The 13,901-nt window shown below is 46.8% G+C and overlaps 1 protein-coding gene across 3 annotated transcripts in view; it reads left to right on the top strand.

Annotated features, from left to right (window-relative positions):
• Nucleotides 1-13,901, top strand: part of FSTL4 (follistatin like 4) — a 768,172-nt gene that overhangs the window by 325,931 nt on the left and 428,340 nt on the right. The window contains exon 1 of one of the 3 annotated variants that reach the window (XM_027970246.2): nucleotides 12,838-13,023. The exons of the other annotated variants lie outside the window; for them this stretch is intronic. The gene's annotated coding sequence lies outside the window, so the exon portion shown is untranslated. Of the gene's footprint in view, nucleotides 1-12,837; nucleotides 13,024-13,901 lie in introns of those variants that run through there. 3 annotated transcript variants of the gene reach the window in all.

The following is a 13,901-nucleotide window of genomic DNA, read 5'->3' as shown; positions in this document are numbered from 1 at the left end:
GGAGAAAATTCAACTTTGAAGAAAGCAAAGTCAGGAATCAGACTGAGCCCATTAAATTTGAGATGCCCTTCAGCTATTCACAGGCCCCACCTGGTGGCTCAGATGGTAAAGAATCCACCCGCAATGCAAGAGACCCAAGTTCAATCCCTGGGTTGGGAAAATCCCCTGGAGAAAGGAACGGCTATTCACTCCAGTATTCTTGCCTGGAGAATTCCATGGTCAGAGGAATCTGGTAGGCTACAGTCCATGGGGTCACAAAGAGTCAGACATGACTGAGCAACTAATACTTTCACTTTCAGCTACTCAAGGGGACTAGCTCAGGGTGGGCCATATAGGAGCCTGGAGTTCAGGAGGATGGTCTCCAGGCTAAAAAGATAGGAGTTTCAGAGTTGGCAGCTTGCACAGGTGATAAAAGCCATGCACTGGAAGAGCTCCTGAACAAAGCAAGCAAAGGCGCTGAAGGGCAGAGATCCCAGGAATGGGACCCAGAGCACCTCAGCATCCAGAGGGAGGAGACACAAATGGAAACAAGCATAGCAGATCAAGCAGGAATGGCCAGGGAGGGACAGAAACCCAGAGAGTGACATCCTAAAAACGGAGTGGAGGAAGTATGGCTAAGGCAAGCAAGTGATGAGCTGTGTCCAGTTCTGCTGATCACTGGACTGCAAGTTCATGAGCACAGGGACTCTTCCTCCATTACTCTATGCTTGATAGAATAGGACCTGGCACAGAAAAGATGCTCAACAAACAATCTGTTGAATGAATAAGTCAAGCAGGATGAGGACTGATAATTTACCATTGGAAGTAGCAGCATGGAGGTGACCTCACAAGAGCCATTCCAGTGGTGCGGTAAGGATGAATGCTCATGGATGTGGGCTCCAAGGGAGAAGAAGTGCAGGCACAGGACGGAACTGAAAAGCGAGCTTCTAGCTGGAGAAGAGACAACATTAAGTCCAGTCTGTCTTGTCACATCACTAATGGGGTCATTGTCCAAGAGCCTGGCTTTCACCTTGTCACTGCAGCTCCTCAACAGAAAAAAGCCCAAAGCGCCCTGACACAATCCAGTTGCCATCCGTCTTTTTATGCTATCCTTAATACCTTTCTTTTCCAGTCAAACAATGTAGATCCCAGATGCCTTATGAACTGTGTAACTATCAGTAAGTCACTTAACCTTTCTGAGACTCAGTTTCCTCATCTGTATAATAACGATAATTACTGTATTCAAGGGGTTGTTAGGGAATTAAGCACTAGTGTTCAGTTGATATTCAATAAGTAGCAATAATTTTTATTCCTATTTTTGCACATTTGCTAGTGCTAGGGTCCACCCCACCCCAGCTCCCCATAGTCCATCTGTTAAAGTCTGCTCCAAGATCCTATTCGAGACTGTCTGTTCATTTATGCATAGCTATAATAATAATAATAAGAGCAAATATTTACACAGCACTTAGTCCTTACTAAATGAGTGCTTTGTACATATGAACTCATTTAATTTTCAGAGCAACCCTGGACATCAGGTTGTGTTATTGTTCCCACTTTATAGAAAAGGAAATCAAGGTAGAGTGGTTACGTGCCTTGCCTCAGGTTGCACAGCTCTCAGGTGGAACAGTAAGGTTGTTTCAAACATCCTCTCTGTAGAAAACTGTTATCTAATGTGCATTGTGAGCCAGGCCCTGTGCCAGACACTGGTGGTTTTGAAATGCAAAAGATTCTGCTATGTTCTTAAGGAGCCCTCAGCATGGCCTTCCTGACTACTTAGGGCAAAGGCACATCTGTTGAATTCCTGTAGCCCTTACTGCCTATCCCATTCATGAAGTGTGAAGGTTGCTGAACATTACTCTGACGTACAAACCTGCAAGCTCCTTGAGCCATGCTAGTGGGCATAAAATAGTATCTTATTTTGATTTGCATTTCCCTAACGGCTAAGAATGTTGAGCATCTTTTCATGTGCTTTTTGGCTATTTATATATCTTCTCTAAATAAATGTCTATTCAAGTTCTTTTTCTGATGTTGAGTTGTGAGGGTTATTTATATTTTTATGTTGTCTTCTTATCAGATATAGGATTTAAAAATATTTTCCCCATTCTGCTGCTGCTGCTAAGTCACTTCAGTCTTGTCCAACTGTGTGTGACCCCATAGATGGTAGCCCACCAGGCTCCCCCGTCCCTGGGATTCTCCAGGAAAGAACACTGGAGTGGGTTGCCATTTCCTTCTCCAATGCATGCATGCATGCTAAGTCGCTTCAGTAGTCTCTGACTCTGTGTGATCCCATGGACAGCAGCCCACCAGCCTCCTCTGTCCACGGGATTCTCCAAGCAGGAATACTGGAGTGGGTTGCCATTACCTTCTCCTGGTTGTCTTTTTACTTCCTGATAATGTTCTTTGATACATGGAAGGTTTAAGTTTTTATAAAATCCAATTATTCTGTTTTTCTTCTGTTGCGCATGCTTTTGGTACCATATCTAAGAATACATCTCTAAATCCAAGGTCACGGAATTTTACCCCTATGTTTTCTTCTGAAGGTTTATGGTTTAAGCTTGTATTTATGACCAAACTAGACAGCATATTAAAAAGCAGAGACATTATTTGTCAACAAAGGTCCATCTAGTCAAGGCTATGGTTTTTCTCGTAGTCATGTATGGATGTGAGAGTTGGACTATAAAGAAAGCTGAGTGTAGAAGAATTGATGCTTTTGAACTGTGGTGTTGGAGAAGACTCTTGAGAGTCCCTTGGACTGCAAGGAGATCCAACCAGTCCATCCTAAAGGAGATCAGTCCTGGGTGTTCATTGGAAGGACTGATGTTGAAGCTGAAACTCCAATACTGTGGTCACCTGATGTGAAGAGCTGACTCATTTCAAAAGACCCTGACATTGGGAAAAATTGAAGGCAGGAGAAGAAGGGGATGACATAGGATGAGATGGTTAGATGGCATCACCAACTCAGTGGACATGAGTTTGGGTAAACTCCTGGAGTTGGTGATGGACAGGGAGGCCTGGTGTGCTGCGGTTCATGGGGTTGCAAAGAGTTGGACACGACTGAGCGACTGAACTGAACTAGGTCATGTATCAGTTTTGAGTTGATTTTTTGTTTGAAGTTAGATAGGGGTCCAGATTCGTTCTTTTGTATGTGAAAATCCAATTGTCCCAAGTGCCACTTGTTGAAGAGACTGTTCTTCATTAAATAGTCTTGGTTTCCTTGGTTAAAATCAATTGCCCATATGTATATGTTGCTGGACTCTCAGTTCTATTCCATTGGTCTACGTTTCTGTCTTTTTTTCCAGTACCACACTGTTTTGATTATTGTAGTTTTGTAGTAAGTTTTGAATTTGGGAAGTGGGAAACCTCCAACTTTGTTTTCCCTCCAGTCTTCTTTCTCATGATTGGTTTGGCTTTTTAGGGACCCTTGAAAAGCTTTTTCAATAAAAGACATGGTGCAATTTGACAAGCTTAGAGGAAACAAAAAGAATCTCAATCTAAGTGTCAGACCTCGAATGAAAATTATCTCACAATGATGACTGACTTAAATGTAAAACTATTAAACTGTAATTTTAAAAATAGAAAAATCTTTGATCTCTGAGAGTTAGAAAGTGACAATGTTAAGTTGCTCAGTCATGTCTGACTCTGTGTGGCCCCATAGACTGTAGCCTGCCAGGTTCCTCTGTCCATGGGATTTCCAGGCAAGAACACTGGAGTGGGTTGCCATTTCCTTCTCCAGGAGCTCTTCCTGACCCAGGCCTCCTGCATTACAGACTGGATTTTTTTTACTGTCTGAACCATCAGAGTGAGTCTTAGACTTGATATATATATAAAAAATCTGTAACAAGGAAAAATTGACAAACTTTACTGCATCAAAATTAAGACTGTTTGCTCTGCAGAAGACTCGATGAAAAGACAAGCTAGAGACTGGAAAAATATATTTTCAAACCACATGTCCACAAAAGACTAATATTTAGAATGTATAAAGAACTCTTAGTATTCAACAGTAAAAACAAGCAACCTCAATAAATCCGATTAGCAAGTGGCCTAAAGACATTTCAATAAGGAAAATATACAGATGACAACTAAGCACATGAAAAGATGTTCAGCATCCCTAGTCACTGCTGCTGCTGCTGCTGCTGCTAAGTCGCTTCAGTCGTTTCCGACTCTGTGAGACCCCACAGACGGCAGCCCACCAGGCTCCCCCATCCTTGGGATTCTCCAGGCAAGGACACTGGAGTGGGTTGCCATTTCCTTCTCCAATGCATGAAAGTGAAAAGTGAATGTGAAGTCGCTCAGTTGTGTCTGACTCTTCACGATCCCATGGACTGCAGCCTACCAGGCTCCTCCATCCATGGGATTTTCCAGGCAAGAGTACTGCAGTGGGGTCATCGCCTTCTCCTCCCTACTCACTAGGGAAATGTAAATGAAAACCACAAGGTATCGCTACACACCTATCAGAATGACTAAAACAAAAAATAGTGACACCAGTAATGTAGGCTGAGAAACAGAATCATTCATGTATTGTTGTAACATGCTATAGTCACTCAGGAACAGTTTGATCATTTCTGGAAAAGCTAAACATGCAGCTGTCAGCCAAACCAGCAACTGTACTCAGCATTTATCTCAGAAAAACGAAAATTGATATTCCTATATAAACCCGTATACAAATCTTAATAGCAACTTTACTTGTAATAGCCAAAAATGGAAGCAACCCAGGTGGTTAAGCAACTGTGGTACTTCCATGCCATGGAATACTACTCAGTAATACAGAGGAACTATTGATATGTCAAACAATTTGAATGAGTCTCAAGGTAATCATGCTGAAAAAAAGCCAATTCCAAAGGTTAAATATTGTATCTTTCTCTTTGTGTAATGCTCTTGAAGTGACAAAATTATAGAAATGAAGACAAAGTAGTGGTTGCCAGGGGTTAGAGATAAGGAGTGAGAGGCAGAAGTAGCTATAACAGGACCACAGAGGGGTCCCTGTGGTGGTGGAGAGATTCTGCATCTTGACAGCCACAGTATCAGTATGTGGTTGTGATACTGGACAAAGGTCTTACAAGATATGTGGCAAAGAAGTGGTAAGTGACAAAGATGTATCCCTGGGGGAAGCCAGGTAAAATGGACACAATTGCTGTGCATTATTTCTTACAACTATACGTGAATCTCCAATCATTGAAAAATGAAAGGTTTAATGAAAAAACAGTAAGTGGTACACTGTTTAATTTTTTCCATTTGTAATGAAAGACTGCAAGCTTGTTGGTGTGTGACACGTGAGCACACATAGTGGTTAGAGGGATGTCAGATGAGGACACTTATTTTTCCATCACTCAGTTTATCTCTTGGCTGAACAGCACTGACTGCTGGGATGGTCGAGACTGTTACATTTTAAATTGTTTTTCTTCTTAGTCAAATATGTTTGATTTGTGCCCATAATAGATTACATTTAAAGACTAGAAACATAAGGAACCCGATGATGAAATACAAGATAATTAAGAGCAAAAAATGGCAAAACTGTAATCCTACTTCAAAATTACCTTCTCCAATCTGAAAATTGCATTCATCTGATAAAAAAAAATCCTTATATGGAGCATCAAGATGTCCTTGGTACTTCAAAAACAGTGTGAAGAGGAGAAAATAGAGTAACAATTATACCCAATTTGGCTTTTCATTTATTGAGAATAAAGGGTCTACCCACACCCACAATGAGCTATTTGCAGAGTGCTTGCAAATAGCGGCCTAGAATCTGTCCCCTCTTGTCATTTATAAGCAAAACATAGAAATTATAAAAATAAACCAGTAGTGTTTTTAGCATAAAATTCCATAATTTTAGACATAAATTCTTGGAAAACAGCTTTTGCTTGTACTGGTGCTGCATCATGGAGTTAAATCTCAAAGTATTTTTAGTGTACATACATTCTCTAAGCCAGATTTGACATGTCATTTTTTAGTATATTCAGTATAATGTAGAAAATTGTGCTTTCTTTTATATAATTTTAAAAGAGTTAACTGCGTATTTGTTGTTAAATGATACAAAGTGGAAATTTGTCTGTAATGACTACATATTATAAATATTATTAAGGAATACATTAAAACAAACTGTAGCATACAATACTTAATATGATACTCTTAAATAATTTGAAGGTTAAAATCACTTCTTTGTCACATACCACAGAAAAATGGCAAACCCAGTTTAAAATTTTTTGAAGACAGTAGTAGTGAAAGGCATTTGCAAGTCACATATGGCTGGGCAGTGTGCTGGGTGTGCATGTATTTGTCAGCTTTGAAGTATTCTGAACACATCAGCTGTTAAGTGCCCACTGGCACTCATCTAGGGCAATTAGGAAATGCGGGTCCTGGTTAATGACATGTTCTCCATAACTGAAAATTACTATAGGTGTGAGCACTGGATTGGGGTCAAGAGACTTCAGTCTTTCACTAGCCTGGGGTTCTTGGACAAATTAAGTGGGATGATGACAATATTAATAGACACTCATCTCCCATGGCGGGCTTCCCAGGTGGCGCAGTGCAAGAGAATCTGTCTGCCAGTGCAGGAGACAAGAGAACGAGGGCTCGATTCCTGGGTCAGGAAGATCCCCTGGAGTAAGAAATGGCAACCCACTCCAGTATCCTTGCCTGGAAAATTCCATGAACAGAGGGAGGAGCCTGGTGGGCTGCAGTCCATGGGGTCGCCAAAGAGTCGGACATGACTGAGCACACACGTGCATCTCCTATGGGGAGTGTCTAAAGCCGATCAAATCAGCTTTTATTTACATTTTAGCTTCTTTCTCATTTGGTATGTTTTCTACTCTAAGTAACAGAAAGCCAACTCAATTGGTTTAAGTCGTGAGGAAAATAGAAAACTAGGATTTAGGGCAGCCTCAGAGTTGGTTATTTTAGCAGCTCATTTCAGCAGTGCGTGAAGGTCCTCGGTTCCTTCCTGTGTTCTGCCATCATTCATGGCCCACAGGGCTTCTCTCAGGGTCGCAGGATGGTGGCCGTGGGTCTAGGAGGCCCTGCAGGTCATGGGGTATCTAGAGAGAAAAGCAGTACTGCCTCCTCCAGTGCACTTCTTTATCTCCCCAGCTGCCTTTCTCGCACCTCTCCTGGGTCCCCTGCTCACCCCAGACCAGATTCCAGCAGGGAGAATGGGAGCTCCGTGACTGGCTTAGACTGTGCCGAACACAACTGACATTCCGCAGTCAGAGAAGAGAGAAAGACTGTGTGTCTGGTTTTGATATGACAAGGGTTCATGGTGAGGACAAGTAAGTACACATACCAGTAGGTTCAGAACAAAAGGTTTTCTAGGCACTGGTGTGTAGAACATGACTTCTGAGATCTGGATTAGCTGCCAAGAGTTTAGACACTCTGTGCCACTGATGCAGAAGTGTGTCATGCTGGGGAGGGCAGGCTTGCTCACATCCAAGCACTGCCATTTGCCAGACAGATTGCCTGAGGTAAGTTGTGTACCTTCTCTAAGTTGAACTTATAAACCGGGGATGTTATGGAGTTAGCTGTTCGGAGAATTAGGTAACATATCTGAAGGATTAGGCCTAGTGCTCAGCGTATAGTCGGCCATCAGTGAACATTCGATGCTGGTGTGATGCAGTGATGACCACGATGAGCTGATATGACCTTGTACTTCTCAACAGCTGACTAGTTGTTTCTCCTGCTTTCACTCTACTTTCAGCCAGTATCCCCTCTAGCCGTCTATTCTCCATGGAGCATCCAGAGGGAGCTGTTAAAAACATGCAGGAGATCATGTCATTCTCCTGCTCAAAACCCTCTCATGGCTCTCATTACACCTAAAATCAGACCTAAAGTCATTGTGCATCACAGCCTAGAGTGCATACGGTCTGGCTCTTGCCGAGCTCTCCGCCTTCTTCAGCAACATGACCCATATCCCTCTGCTTTGTTATGCTGGCCTGAATCACATCAAGCCAGATCCTACATCACATTTTTTATGCCTGTTGTGCCTTCAGCCTGAAAACTCCCCACTAAATTCGTTTCACATCTTGTCCCCTCATTTATTCATGTAAGGAGGTGCTCTAAGCACCTCCTCAGAGAGACCTTTGTCATTTGCCTTCTTAAGGACAGTAACCATACTCACTCTGAGTTACTCTTCCTCTTAGCCTGGATTGTCTAGAACAGGGGTCCCCAACCTCTGAGATCTAATGCCTGCCCATCTGAGGTGGAGCTGATGTAATAATAACAGAAACAAAGTGCACAAAAAGTGCAATGTGCTTGAATCATCCTGAAACCATCACTCCCTCATGGTCCATGGAAAAAGCTGTCTTCCACAAAACTGGTCCCTGTTGCCAAAAAGGTTGGGGACCACTGGTCTAGAAAACAACCTGAAACAAAAGCTCATGTGCTGATACTTGACTGAGGAGAGATACAGTCTCAGGGAAGCAGGAACAAGGAAGAAGAAAGACAAAATACTGAATGGGCTGCAGCTTTGCAAGCACTGTAGCTGAGGGCTTGGTCTCCAAGGATGTCTTGAGATGAGGCACAGAGCTCTCTGCACCTCTGTACAGACCATCCAGGGCAGGGAAGTAAGAATTGATCTGCTGGCTCCCTCCTGCACCCCATCTCCCACTGGTCAGGTCCACCCACCCCTGAGGCAGAAACTCCCCACCCCCGCTCCACCCCGACCTCTATGATGTAATGAGTAGCCCCTCAGGTAGCCTCTGGGGAAGCCAGAGCTGCAGGGCTCCAGTCTGACCAATGCCAGTATTTCTTTGTCAGTTATTGCCACACACAGGGCATCTTGATCTGAGCTGCTGGCAATAGCAGCAGAGGCACCTGGCTCTAAGAATGTGCGAATAGTACAGAGCAGTTGATCAGGCCACTCTGGCCAGGAAGCAAGGCAAGTAGCCAAAGCCCTGGTGGAGGATAGGGGCAGAGAAGTTAGCATGCCTGCTCAGATTTCAGCAGTATACAAACTAAGTCCAGCACCATCTGATACATCCTCATCCTGCATAGCTCTCTTCATAACACTGAAGATGACCTGCCATAATATTGCATATTCATTTGAATGAAGCAGATATTCAAACAGATGAAATCTGCATAAGTAGGAGCTCATCTTTGCCAATGATCCCCTTTTCAGATAGTCATGCTATTTACCATCCTCTACTAGTGAGCTGGAAAATGGGGTCATGACAAAAATATCCCTTGTGACTGAAGGAGGTTGGCCCCTCCCTTGGCTCTCCTACCGCGTTGCCTCTTTCACCTTGCTTTCTAATCCTAGTGCACATGCTGCTTTGTGGGCTGGAGGCCTGGCCTTCTCATCCCAGATGGTCCCTGGGCACATGGAACTCTGAGAGCAGCTGAGCATCATTTCCTCTTGTTATCAGTGGCTTTCTTAAGGCCCCTTGTACCATCAATCTAGGCCCTGGGAGTTTGGTGGGACTTTTGTCTGTGGAACAGTACTATGGTGAAGGGTTTTGGTTTTCATCTCCCTCTACTCTCTCCAGTCACAATTCCCTTTCCATCACTACATCTTCTCATTCATCCCACCTTCTTAATCAGAATTCCGACCCTACACCAATTCTTCATTGCCTTGAAAAATTTCCCAAATCAGTTTTCTCCTGAGCGAATACCTTATCTCCATGCTGACTCCCTTTCTCCCTAAATCAGAGTTTAAAGTAATTATTTCTGAGCGTGATTTTAGGTCTAGGATTTTGAATTTGGTGCCTACACTGCCTTAAATTCTAGATGACAATGAATCATCACTTAAGAATTAATATTAGACTTAAGGGAAACCTTTCATGTCACAGCTTTAGATCAGAGTAGGCCTAACTTCTAGCAAAATATAGGCATCGACTTGCAGGATTGAAAATGCTCTCAGAAGCTCACTGAATATGACTGCCTCCCCCTCCACCCTCTCCCAACCCCTTCTTGAGAGCTGAGGAAACAAGCCGAGGAAAGGTAGGATTCATCCTGACTCACACAGCCAAAGAGGGACAGAGGCAGGCCATGGACCCGGTCTTTTTGCCTCTCTGACCAGGGCTCTCCTAAGATCCAGACTGCTTCTTCAATCAACTACATAGTTTGGTTTGAAGATTTACTAAGACATTTCTGGGGAGGAAGCAGAATGTTAAATTATGCAAGACAAGGAATACTGTTCCTTGCCTGTTCCCACCTTCTAATGTGACCTCCTGGTCTGGCTTCTAATGGGTATTTCTGGGGACTTGTCTTGCCCAAGGTGGACTTGACCCAAAGCCAGGGACAGAGTAACTTTTGGTAGAATCTGACCCTTCTTATCCCCACAGCTGTGTGTCATCTCTGGGTATCTAATGTGCAGCTGCAATCTGAAATGACCTGTAGGAGACACCATTATTTGGCAGCAGTTTTTGGTCATATGGTTGTGGTTTTAGTAAGATTAGAGACCGAAAAAGTTTTAAAACTGGCAAAGTAAAATCCCTAATACATATCGGGAATTTTTTAACTTCCTGATCTGGTAAAAAAACGCACCGATAAGTTTCTCTTGTGTGTCTCTGAATTTGCCTGGGGAGTAATCTGAATTTATGTTGCCTTTTAACTTTTTCCTTTCAAACTTACCGAATTGTATGATTTCAACATTTAAGCATCCCAGTTGGCTACTGAGAATCATCAGTGTGCTTGCAAGTCCTGAAACAAGATTTCAGGCAAATTCTGAAATACTATATGTAAAATCTAGCCCATTTTCCAAGTTGGGGAGTATTATTAAACCAAGAATTGCCCTAAGAGGTGAAAGCATAGAGCAACTGAAAGAAGTGTCAAGGTCTGCTGGCATCTGATGCTGCCTCCCTGAAGGCTTGTTTTATTTCGTCATTCACACTTCACCTTTTTTATTCCAAGGTGACTTTTAATTCCAGTCTTATTTTATGCTCAGTAGTCACAATAGCTCACTTCAGATGTTAGCATTATCTCTAAGGGATATTCCGAACATCTGATTCGCAGCAGCTACATTTCTCTGCTTCTGTGGGAAGTGGAGGAAGTTTATCGAAGTCCAGTCCCTGCATTAAAGGGAGCTATTTCTGATCTCAGTCGATCAACTTACACATGACCCTGAGTTATTAAAAAACACATACCCCAAGGCCTGCCTTGGTTATGTAATAGGGTCACTAGGCTGACTCAGGGACTTTGTGTTCAGAGCTAAAAACAAAAACTGGCTTTTCCAAACACCTCAAAGTCTGGGAAGGCGGCTGAACCCAGCCTCCTGGCTGTGGAGACTCCATCTTGACCACTGACTTCAGAGGGAGGCTCAACATGTTTCCAAACTTCCTGGCTTCCTTTTACATGTCATCTTCATCTTCTTTTTCCCACGATGAAAAGTGCTGTCCCTTTTCTGGTCTGGCTGCAGAGAGTCTGGCCTCATGCCAGCCTTGGAGTTTCAGTCATGGGTGGCCTTGGCAAAGATTCATGGTCAATTCTGAGAGAGCATCATGCCTGCCAAGGCCAGGGGCGTGGAACACGGAGCAGCCTTTATGCTTCTGAGGACAAATCATGGTATCCAAGGGAGAAGTCGCAGCAGAGTGAGACCTGAAAGTCACCCAGATTTCCTCCAAGTCCTCATTTTACAGATGGGGAAACATACCAATAGCAGAAATACAAATGGCTCTGGGTTACAAGCTGAGTGATAATAGAGGGAGGGCTGCATCCCAGAACTAAACCTGTGTAAGGGCAGGGACCATGCTGGCCCATCCACTGCAGTCTCCCCAGCACCTCCTACAGTGCCTGGTAGACACGAGGCCCCTGTAGAAGGAACACACAAATTTAAGAGCTCTTCTTCCATGCCAGTTTTGCTTCTCCTGATATTTGACTAACCTTAACAGCAGAAAAGCCCCTCTGCCCCTCCTCCAGGCCAGGAAAGATCACAGAGGCATGAACAAGACACTGTTCCCCCATGCCAGGGGATCACCTGCTGCCCACACAGCCAGAGCAGAATCCCCCCTCCACCCTTCAAAGGCTCCTGCCCATCAGGTAACTAGTCTAGTTACCAGCAGACTAGGCTGGCTGGAGTCTCCCTCCTAAGTCTGATGCCACCCTGGACCCACAGTATGACCTTTGGCGGGGAGGGGACAGGGCTAGTTGTTACAAAGTTTCCAGTTTATTTGGTCACCAAGACTGATCTTTAGGCCAATTAAAGAAAACAACACGATCACTGGGCTGCAGTCTCCAAAAGCTGTAGATGTTGAGAAGGGATCCAGAAAGTTTTGGGAGCCCCACGCTTGGAGGCGAGGTCTGGGCCTCATGTCTGGTTTCAAGCTTAGGAGAAGGAAGGACGCTCCGGTCGGACCTTGGCCAGGCTGGGCAAGCGCCACCTGGGACTACCTCTGTATGCGTGTGGTTTCGTAAGATTCTGCAGTGATAGAAGGCAGATTCAGGGAGAGAGGAGAACTTCGCTGTTTAGCCGGTGGTTGGTACTCAGCAAGGGGGTGTTATTTGACTTTGCCTCCAGGGACAGCTCTCTTGGTGTAGTGTACCGGCCCGCCTGAGCTGCACAAGCTATGGCAGCTGATTAAGAGCAGCCGCGCATCCTGAGAGCACAGCCTTCGGGAGCCCCGCCGGGAAAAGAGCCAGAGGAGAGGAGGGGTGTGTTGGGGCGGCCGGTGGGAGGGCTCGTTGCCTGCAGGGATCCACAGATCCAGGGCGGGGAGCCCCCTCCGCCTGCGGCTGCAGAGATCGCCCCGGAGCCCTCCCACCCCGAGTGCGCGCCGGGCTGCTCCGCGCACCTGCCACGGGCCCCGCGCGGGTCTGAGCTGCCGGCGGGCGGCGCGCACAGGTGGCGGCGATTGGGCAGGCGGGGCCGGGAGGGTGACGTCACGGGCTCCGGTCCCGGCGGCAGAAATAGGGCAGCCGCCGCGGCGGTGCTACAGCAGCGGGCAGCGGCGGCTCAGAGAGCTGGAGCCGCGATAGCCCTCCAGCGCGCCCAGGGCCCGCCGACAGCCAGGGAGACTGACCGAAGGACACGGGGCCGGGTCGCCGCTGCCACCACGGGGCGCTCCCTCCCGCCCGCCGAGTCCGGCCACCTGGTCTTCCTCTCGGCCCCGGCCGCCTCAGGTACGCGGCACAGCTTCGGAGCGGTTGTGGGGAGGGTGCCAAGCCGCCACCGCCGCCAGCCGGTCCCCCTGCACCCCGCTGGGATCCGTGCGCCTGCGGCCCCGCGTTTGCCTGCAGGGCCCGGCTGGGTGCTTGCTTGTCCTCACCGCCGCTCCGGGTGAGCTAAGTTTGCCCGCCTGCGGGGAGGCGGGCACGGGACCCCTGCACCCGAGCTAGGCAGGGCTACCCCGGTCGGGGCCAGGACTCCGGGTAAAGGCTGGGGCGCCAAGGCATGTGGCAAGTCTGCAATGGGGACCAGAGTGACCGGGCTGGCGCGGAGCACCGCGCAGAACCACTCGGGCCGAGCCCGCAGCGGGCGCCGGGCTCTGAGTCCCTGCAGGTGCGGATCTGGGGCTCTGGATCCCGAGCGGCCTCGGGGAGCGCGGTTGCACCTGAGCTCGGACTTGTGCCCTTGACCCGGGGCTGGGGCGTGGGGCGGGGGTCCTCACTACCTCTTTCCTCCAGCTTTGCGGGGAAACTTGGCACCTGCTTGCTGCAGCTCAAAGGGCCCGCGGCGCCCGGGCCTGGCCCTCACCACCCGGAGGGCCGCCGCGTCCAGACTGAGCGCTTGGGCTCCGCGGAGAAGGTGGGGAGAGACCCGGGACCCCGCTCGGCTCGGGCAGCCCGCTACTCCCCTTCCGCTCGGCCGGTCGCTGTTCCAAGCAAGCTCCGGTGTTACTTGCTGGGGAGTCAGTGGCAAGCAGTTTGTTTAGGGGATGTTGAAGCACCGCGCTTGGTCCTAAGAGCTTGTAAAATGGGTGATCTCCCGCCCGTCTTTGCGCCAGCACAAAATGTGTTCCAAGTTTCGGGGGTACCTAGGCGACTCGGGCAGTGCGCGC

Source organism: Ovis aries, chromosome 5, assembly GCF_016772045.2.
Source record: "Ovis aries strain OAR_USU_Benz2616 breed Rambouillet chromosome 5, ARS-UI_Ramb_v3.0, whole genome shotgun sequence".
Classification (NCBI taxonomy): Eukaryota; Metazoa; Chordata; class Mammalia; order Artiodactyla; family Bovidae; genus Ovis; species Ovis aries.
Note: the sequence above shows the minus strand (reverse complement) of the source record. Positions and strands in the feature narration are given on the sequence as shown.